This window comes from Nicotiana attenuata, unplaced genomic scaffold (genome assembly GCF_001879085.1).
Source record: "Nicotiana attenuata strain UT unplaced genomic scaffold, NIATTr2, whole genome shotgun sequence".
Taxonomy (NCBI): Eukaryota; Viridiplantae; Streptophyta; class Magnoliopsida; order Solanales; family Solanaceae; genus Nicotiana; species Nicotiana attenuata.
Window position 1 is genome coordinate 341,489 of NW_017670395.1, and position 7,569 is coordinate 349,057.

The window sequence follows — 7,569 nt, forward strand, 5'->3', positions numbered from 1 at the left end:
GCTTATAGACTTGCTTTGCCGCCGAGCTTATCAGCCGTGCATCCAGTGTTTCATGTGTCCATGCTTCGGAGGTATCACGGCGATCCATCCCACGTGTTAGATTTCAGCACTGTCCAGTTGGACAAGGACTTGTCTTATGAGGAGGAGCCGGTGGCTATTCTAGACCGGCAGGTTCGTCAGTTGAGGTCGAAGAGTTTTCCTTCTGTTCGTGTTCAGTGGAGAGGTCAGCCTCCTGAGGCCTCGACCTGGGAGTCTGAGTTCGATATGCGGAGCCGTTACCCTCATCTGTTCCCCGACTCAGGTACTTCCTTCTTCTATCCGTTCGAGGACGAACGGTTGTTTTAGAGGTGCAGAATGTGACGACCCAAAGGGTCATCACCTGTTTTCTTACCCGTTTGTGCTTCCGAGGCCTTGAAAACCTCATTTACAGTCACCTCGTTTTGCGTGCGCAGTCCGGGCGCGTAGCCGGAAAGCTTAAAATACGAAATTCTGTGAAATATGCTAAACTTTGATATTAAAATGAATAAATTTGACTTCGGTCAAAATTTTGGGTAAACGGACCCGGACCCGTGATTTGACGGTCCCGGAGGTCCATAGGAAAATATGGGACGTGGGCGTATGCCCGGAATCGAATTCCGAGGTCCCAAGCCCGAGAAATGAATTTTTGAGTAAAATGTTTTCTTGAAATTATTAAGGAAAATTGAAATGATATTTGATTAGAACGTGTTGGTATCGGGCCCGTATTTTGGTTCCGGCGCCCGGTACAGATCTTATATGTAATTTAAGATGTTTCTATAAAGTTGGGTTAAAACGGACGTCGTTTGACGTGATCCGAACCCTAAGCGGGAATTTGATGTTTTAAAGGAGATTTTGGAAATTTCATTGATCTTGAGGTTTAATTCGATGTTCATGATGTTATTTTGGTGATTTGATTACACGAATATGTTCGGAAGATGTTTTTGAGGTTGTGTGTATACCTGGATTAGAGTTTTGAGGGCTCGGGTGAGTTTTGAGTAGGCTCTGGGATGCCCTAGGCTTAAAAGATCAGATGTTGCAGGTTCAGGAAATATTGCAGGCCTCTGAACCCTCTTGCGCGGTCCGCGAGAAATCGCGTGCGGCCGCGGTCGCCTTTGAACGGTCCGCGGTGGACGCTGCTCGGCGCGGTCGGCTTTGTGCGGTCCGCACGGAGCTATGATCTGCAGGTCTTCAGGGAGGCCTGTGCGGCCACAGTCCTTTTTGCGCGGTCCGCACAGGGAGCTTCAGAGGGGTATGAATAAACGGGAATTTCAGTTATTTTACATTTTTCAAAACCCCAAAACATAAGAGGCGATTTTCCAAACAAACTTTCTTCTCCAAAACGATTTGTAAGTGATTTCTAACTCATTTTCTTCACTCCTCAACATCTTCTAACATGATTTCAACTTCAAATCAAAGATTTTCATGGGGAAATTGGGTGTTTTGGGTAGAACCTAGGTTTTGAAAAATTGGGGGGGTTTGGACCTCAATTTGAGGTCCGATTTCAAAACAAATTACATATTTGGGTTCGTGGGGGAATGAGTAATCGGGTTTTGGTTCGAACCTCGGATTTTGATCACGTGGGCCCGGGGGCATTTTTGACCTTTTTGGGTAAAACTTGGGAAAACTTATTTTTATGCATTGGGGATGATTCTTTTAGCATTTATTCATGTAATTAAGTAAATCGTGACTAGATTCGAGCGGATTGGAGGTGGAATCGCGGAGTAAAGCTATAATTGAGGCTTGAGTTGTATTCAAGGCATTTAGGTAAATGTTTGGTCTAACCCTAGCTTGAGGGACTAGGAGTTGAGTCTTATTTGCTAATTGCTTCTTGTCGAGTACGACGTATAGGTATGGTGACGAGTATCTATACGTTGGTGTTTAGGATGACCGCGAGTCTTTAAATTGTGAATATCTTGATTTCGTTGTATTCCTCTTACCTTGGTGATGATTCCTATTTGTTGGGAAAAGCTTGTGAAAGGAAATTGTGACCTATGAACATCGAGGAGCACTGGCTCAAGTTATATTACAAATGTGAAAGTATATGAAATGATTAAACCCTTTGGAGCATTGGTTCAAGCGGTAAAGTGAGATATGAAATAAAAGTGAAAGAAAGAGAAAGAGTATTTAAATTGTTCCCTTGCCGGGATATTGTTGCTTATTGATTATTTTCCCTTGCAGGGACGTTGAGATTATTGATGTTGTACCCTTGCCGGGACTTAATTGTTTAATTGTGTTCCCTTGCCGGAATTTCTATTATTATTTTGTTTATTTCCCTGCCCCTTGTTTGTGATTGTTGTTTGGGTGAGAAAGAGTGTAAAGCACGAAGGGTGATGCCGTGCATTGTTTGTTATTGTGAGGAAAGAGTGTAAAGAACCAAGGGTGATGCCGTGCATTGTTTGCTATTGTGAGGAAAGAGTGTAAAGCACGAAGTGTGATGCCGTGCCGCACGATGTACCATTCCGTGCCAATTCTATTGATTATATGTGAGGAAAGAGAGTAAAAGCACGAAGGGTGATGCCGTGCACATTTTATTATTCTAATTGCTTGGTGAGGACGAGAGTAAAAACACGAAGGGTGATGCCGTGCACTTGTCTTTGATTTTCCTGATTTTTGCTGATAATTGAGTTATGTTGTCCTTTACTTCTATTTATTGATTTTCTTGTTGTTATCGGTTCAAGTTAATTAGTTGTCTTATTCCACTATTACTGAGTTTCTTTATGTTGGCATTTTCCTTTATTGTGTTACTTGTTATTATCGGCTCGAGGTATCCTTGCGCAACATTATGCTTTGTAATTAGGCTATAATTGCTACATGTTTATGTGATTTAATTGCTACTTGACATTTAGCATACTAAATATTAAATTACCTATTTGCTCCTTAAAGTCCATAATTAATTGCTACTTGTCATTACTTATTTTCTTCAGTGAGTCATAATTATTATGTACTTGTTGTCTTTTGAATTCATATAAATTGTTGCGTTTGTTGGAGTAAATTTCATTTGGAAGAACTGTTGATTTAATGAAATGGGAGCGGGTGGTACGCCTACCACGAGATTTAATATAATGGGAGCGGGTGGTACGCCTACCACAAGATTTAATGAAATGGGAGCGGGTGGTACGCCTACCACAGAAACATTGAGAAATGGGATCGGGTTGCACGCCTGCAACGAGATATGTTTTGACAGTGAAATCTGTTTTTATTTCCCTTATCCGTGTTAGAGTTAAATTATTGATGTTCTTTATTATTTTCTTGAAATTCTGTATTATCTACTATCCCCGAAGCATGTTCCCCTCCCATTTAAAAATGTTTGTTCTTGTTATTTTCCCATTGTAGATACACATATATAACTGTACAGGTTGATGTGGTAGTCCTGTCTAGCCTCGTCACTACTTCGCCGGGGTTAGGCTAGGCACTTACCAGCACATGGGGTCGGTTGTGCTGATACTACATTCTGTGCTCTTTTGCACAGACCCAGGTCCCGGACAGCAGTAGTAGCTCGGGAGCCAGCCTTCAGTCCACCGAGACTCCGAGGTAGCCTTGCACGCGTCCGCAGGCCCGGCGCCTCCTCTATCATATATTTCATTCTGTTATCTCATGTTTTCGAGACGAATAGTGTTATATTTCTTTCAAACGATTGTATTTAGTACTCTTAGTAGTCCATGGATGATGTGACACCAGTTCTTGGGTAGAGGCACATGTTGAATTCCGCATTATTGTTCAGCTTATTTAATTTAAGTCTTCCGCTTTAATTTCATATTCCGCTGTCATTTAAATATTTAACGCTTGTTGTTTTGATAGATAAAAGGATTTAGAATGAAATAGGTAGGAGTTTATGATTTGTGGCTTGCCTAGCTTCTACGAGTAGGCGCCATCACGACCCCCGAGGGTGGGGAAATCCGGGTCGTGACATATTCGGTTAGCTGTAAGGATAGCTTCCCCCCATAAACTTTGCAGTAATCCGGAACTTATTAATAAAGAATTCATCATTTTCTTTAATGTCCGTTTTTTCCTTTCCGCAATTCCATTGGATTGAGGTGTGTAAGGTGCAGTAGTTTGATGGATAACTCCATATTCCGAACATATTTCTGCAAACGGAGATTCATATTCTACACTCCTATCACTTCTAATCATTTTGATCTTTTTATTCAATTGATTCTCCACTTCATTCTTGTATTTCTTAAATGCTTCAATTTCTTCATCCTTACTATTAAGCAAATAAACATAACAATATCGAGTGCAATCGTCAATAAAAATAATAAAATACTTTTTCCCACCTCGAGATAGTGTCGACTTCATATCGCAAATGTCAGTATGAATTAAGTTTAAAGGATTTGAATTCCTTTCAACGGACTTATAAGGATGTTTTACAAACTTAAATTCAACACATATTTGACATTTCGATTAATTACACTCGAATTTGGATAATACTTCTAAATTAATTAACTTCCGCAAGGTTTTATAATTGACATGTCCTAAACGAATATGCCATAAATCATTTGACTCTAATAAATAAGTAGAAGCTAAAATTTTATTCATACTGTCAACAACCATTACATTGAGTTTGAAAAGGCCCTCCGTGAGGTAGCCTTTATCAACATACATTTCATTCTTGCTTACAAAAACTTTATTAGAAACAAATATACATTTAAATCCATTCTTCACAAGTAAAGAAGTAGAAACTAAATTCTTCCTAATTGTAGGAACATGAAGAACGTTGTTGAGCGTTAACACCTTGCCGGAAGTCATCTTCAGGATTTCTTCCCATAACCTTCAATCTTGGCTATTGCATTATTTCCCATGGAAATCTCTTCTTCGGGACCAGCAGTAGAGTAAGTCGCAAATTCTTCTTTGACAGCACAAACATGTCGAGTGTCCCTAGAGTCAATCTACCACTCCTTCGGATTTTCAACTAGGTTGCATTCCGAAAGCATTGCACAAAGATCATCAATGTCATCATTCTTCTCCACTATGTTGGCATGTCCCTTCTTCTTATCATTTTACGGGAGACAACAATCAGGGGCTTTGTGACCAACTCTTCCACAATTGTAGCAGTTGCCCTTGAATTTCTTTTTGTTCTGCTCCTTAGTTTGTCTAGAAGACCTCTTCCTCTTCTTATTTGTTGGAGCAGTCTCCTCAACGATATTAGCTCCCATGATCGTTGAATTTCCACGAGACTTCTTCTCGGTTGTTTTGTTGTCTTCCTCAATCTTGAGACGAATCACAAGATCTTCCAACTTTATTTCTTTGTGCTTGTGTTTAAGATAGTTCTTGAAATCTCTCCAGGAAGGAGGCAATTTTTCAATCATTGCAGCTACTTGAAATGCTTCATTCACGACCATACCTTCAGCAATAAGGTCGTGAGAAATAAGTTGAAGCTTTTGAACTTGGGTTCCAACAGTTTTGCTGCCTATCATTTTATAGTCTAGAAACTTGGCAACCACGAACTTCTTCAAGCATGCATCTTCAGTCTTGTACTTCTTCTCAAGTGTGTCCCATAATTCTTTCGGAGTATTCATCCCACTGTACACATTGTACAAGTCATACTCTAAAGCGCTTAAGATATAGCCTTTGCAAAGAAAATCTGCTTGTTTTCATGCCTCAACAATCATGAATTTTTCGTTGTCCTGCATGTTCGCAGCAGGCATTGGAGGCTCTTCACTAGTGAATTTCTGCATACCAAGTGTGGTAAGCCAGAAGAACACCCTTTTCTGCCATCCTTTGAAGTTGGCACCAGAAAATTTCCCCGGTTTCTCAGCCGGTGGAACAATTGTGCGGCTTGACGAGGCTATCGTCGTTGCACCAACAGTCGCAGAAGGATTTCCGTTATCAATTGCCATTTCTCACTGTCAACAACAGAAGAGTTCAATTAATGGCAAAACTAGAACAGTAAACAATACTGTAATTAACAATAAACAGTACGTATAATAAATAAAAACCGAAGTTTTTATATACTGTTTCACAGAAAACGATGAAGTTTTATGTTCTTCAAATCATTTTCTGAATTTCAATACTCTGATGAAGTTCTATCCTCCCAGGATAGAACGGTTTAACTCACCGGCATATTGGTGCCAAAAACTCTGGTGAACGGCGATTGTAAAACACACTGGAAAATATTGTGCAGAAGAAGAAGAAGATAATCAGAAAATTTAGTAAGTAAATTTTAAGAGCTAGAAGCCGAAGCAGAAGCCGAGCCGAGCGAGCGACGACGACACGAGGCTTGGCTTCTTCTTAACTCTGAGCTAGAAGAAGAGCAACTGTATATATACCCATCAAAAGTCTTTTCTTCCTCCAATATGGGACAATGTCCCTTTGCGAAGGAGGGAAACTCAAATATTTTATTTTTCCTCCATCTCCCATTCACCCTCTTTAAGCTACACCAAGCTTAAAGCCCAACATCTAGTTCCCCTTAGTTATCTTATTTCCTGCTATTACTGTTTGGTACTACTTCTTTTCCTTTCTTTTCTTTTTCTTTCTTTCTTTCTTCTTCTGCTTCTTCTTCTTCTTCTTCTCACATTTTCTGAGTCGAGAGTCTATTAGAAACATCCTCTCTACCTTCACTAGGTAGGGGTAAGGTCTGCGCACACACTACCCTTGCCATACCCCATGTGTAAGAATATACTGGGTTTGTTGTTGTTGTTGTTGATTCTAAACACGGCTTTTCCCAAAATAATCACATATATCACAAACGATACGAACAAATGGTATTATAAAACGAAATATATAGAAGCATTTATTTGTAATTTTATGTTTGATTACTTGAGAAATGTATAACACTGGACATAATTGATAGCTTCTAAAATTTAATAGGAACGAAATTTAAAACAAAGTGAAGCTTTCGAAAATTTATTATTGCCTCTAATTAGCTAATCTTAAATTTGATTTTTTTCTCCATGACTAAATCCAATATCTTACTTCACCAATTTTGAATCAGCCAATATAGAAGATGTGATAAAGGCATGTAGCCATGTAGCCAAATGGTCACTGCTTCGAGCAAATAGTTTGAAGTGGCGGTTTTATTTTATACACTAGCATATTGCTGACTACTACATTATTTAGTTGTATTACTGTTCAACATAAGGATAGTTTTTATTCTCATTACTAAAATTAATTGAGTACTTGCTGTATTTTGTTTCCGTTCTTTGGCATCTCGAGATAACTTCATACTAGAATTTCAATTGATAAAATCGAGATATAATATAGTTAAATAATTATACATGTACTCTATTGAATAAAAAGGCAAAATAGCCTCCTTGCCACTTAAACTTCCACCCAATTGCTAATCCGGTAAATAGCACCTTGACTTGACGGAATGAATATTAATAAACACATCCAACCGAGCGTGTATATCAATTGCGCTGACATGTCGAACACGTCATATGCTAGATCATTTATTGCTTGACATGTGTTATTTGTATTAATTTATCAAAATTTTATTTTATTTTTTTACTTTCTTCTCCACTCAAACACCTCCTCATTCCCAAACCCCCCCCCCCCGTACCCCAAACCCCCAAAAAACCGACTAAAACGGAACTAACTACTAAGTACGGAAAC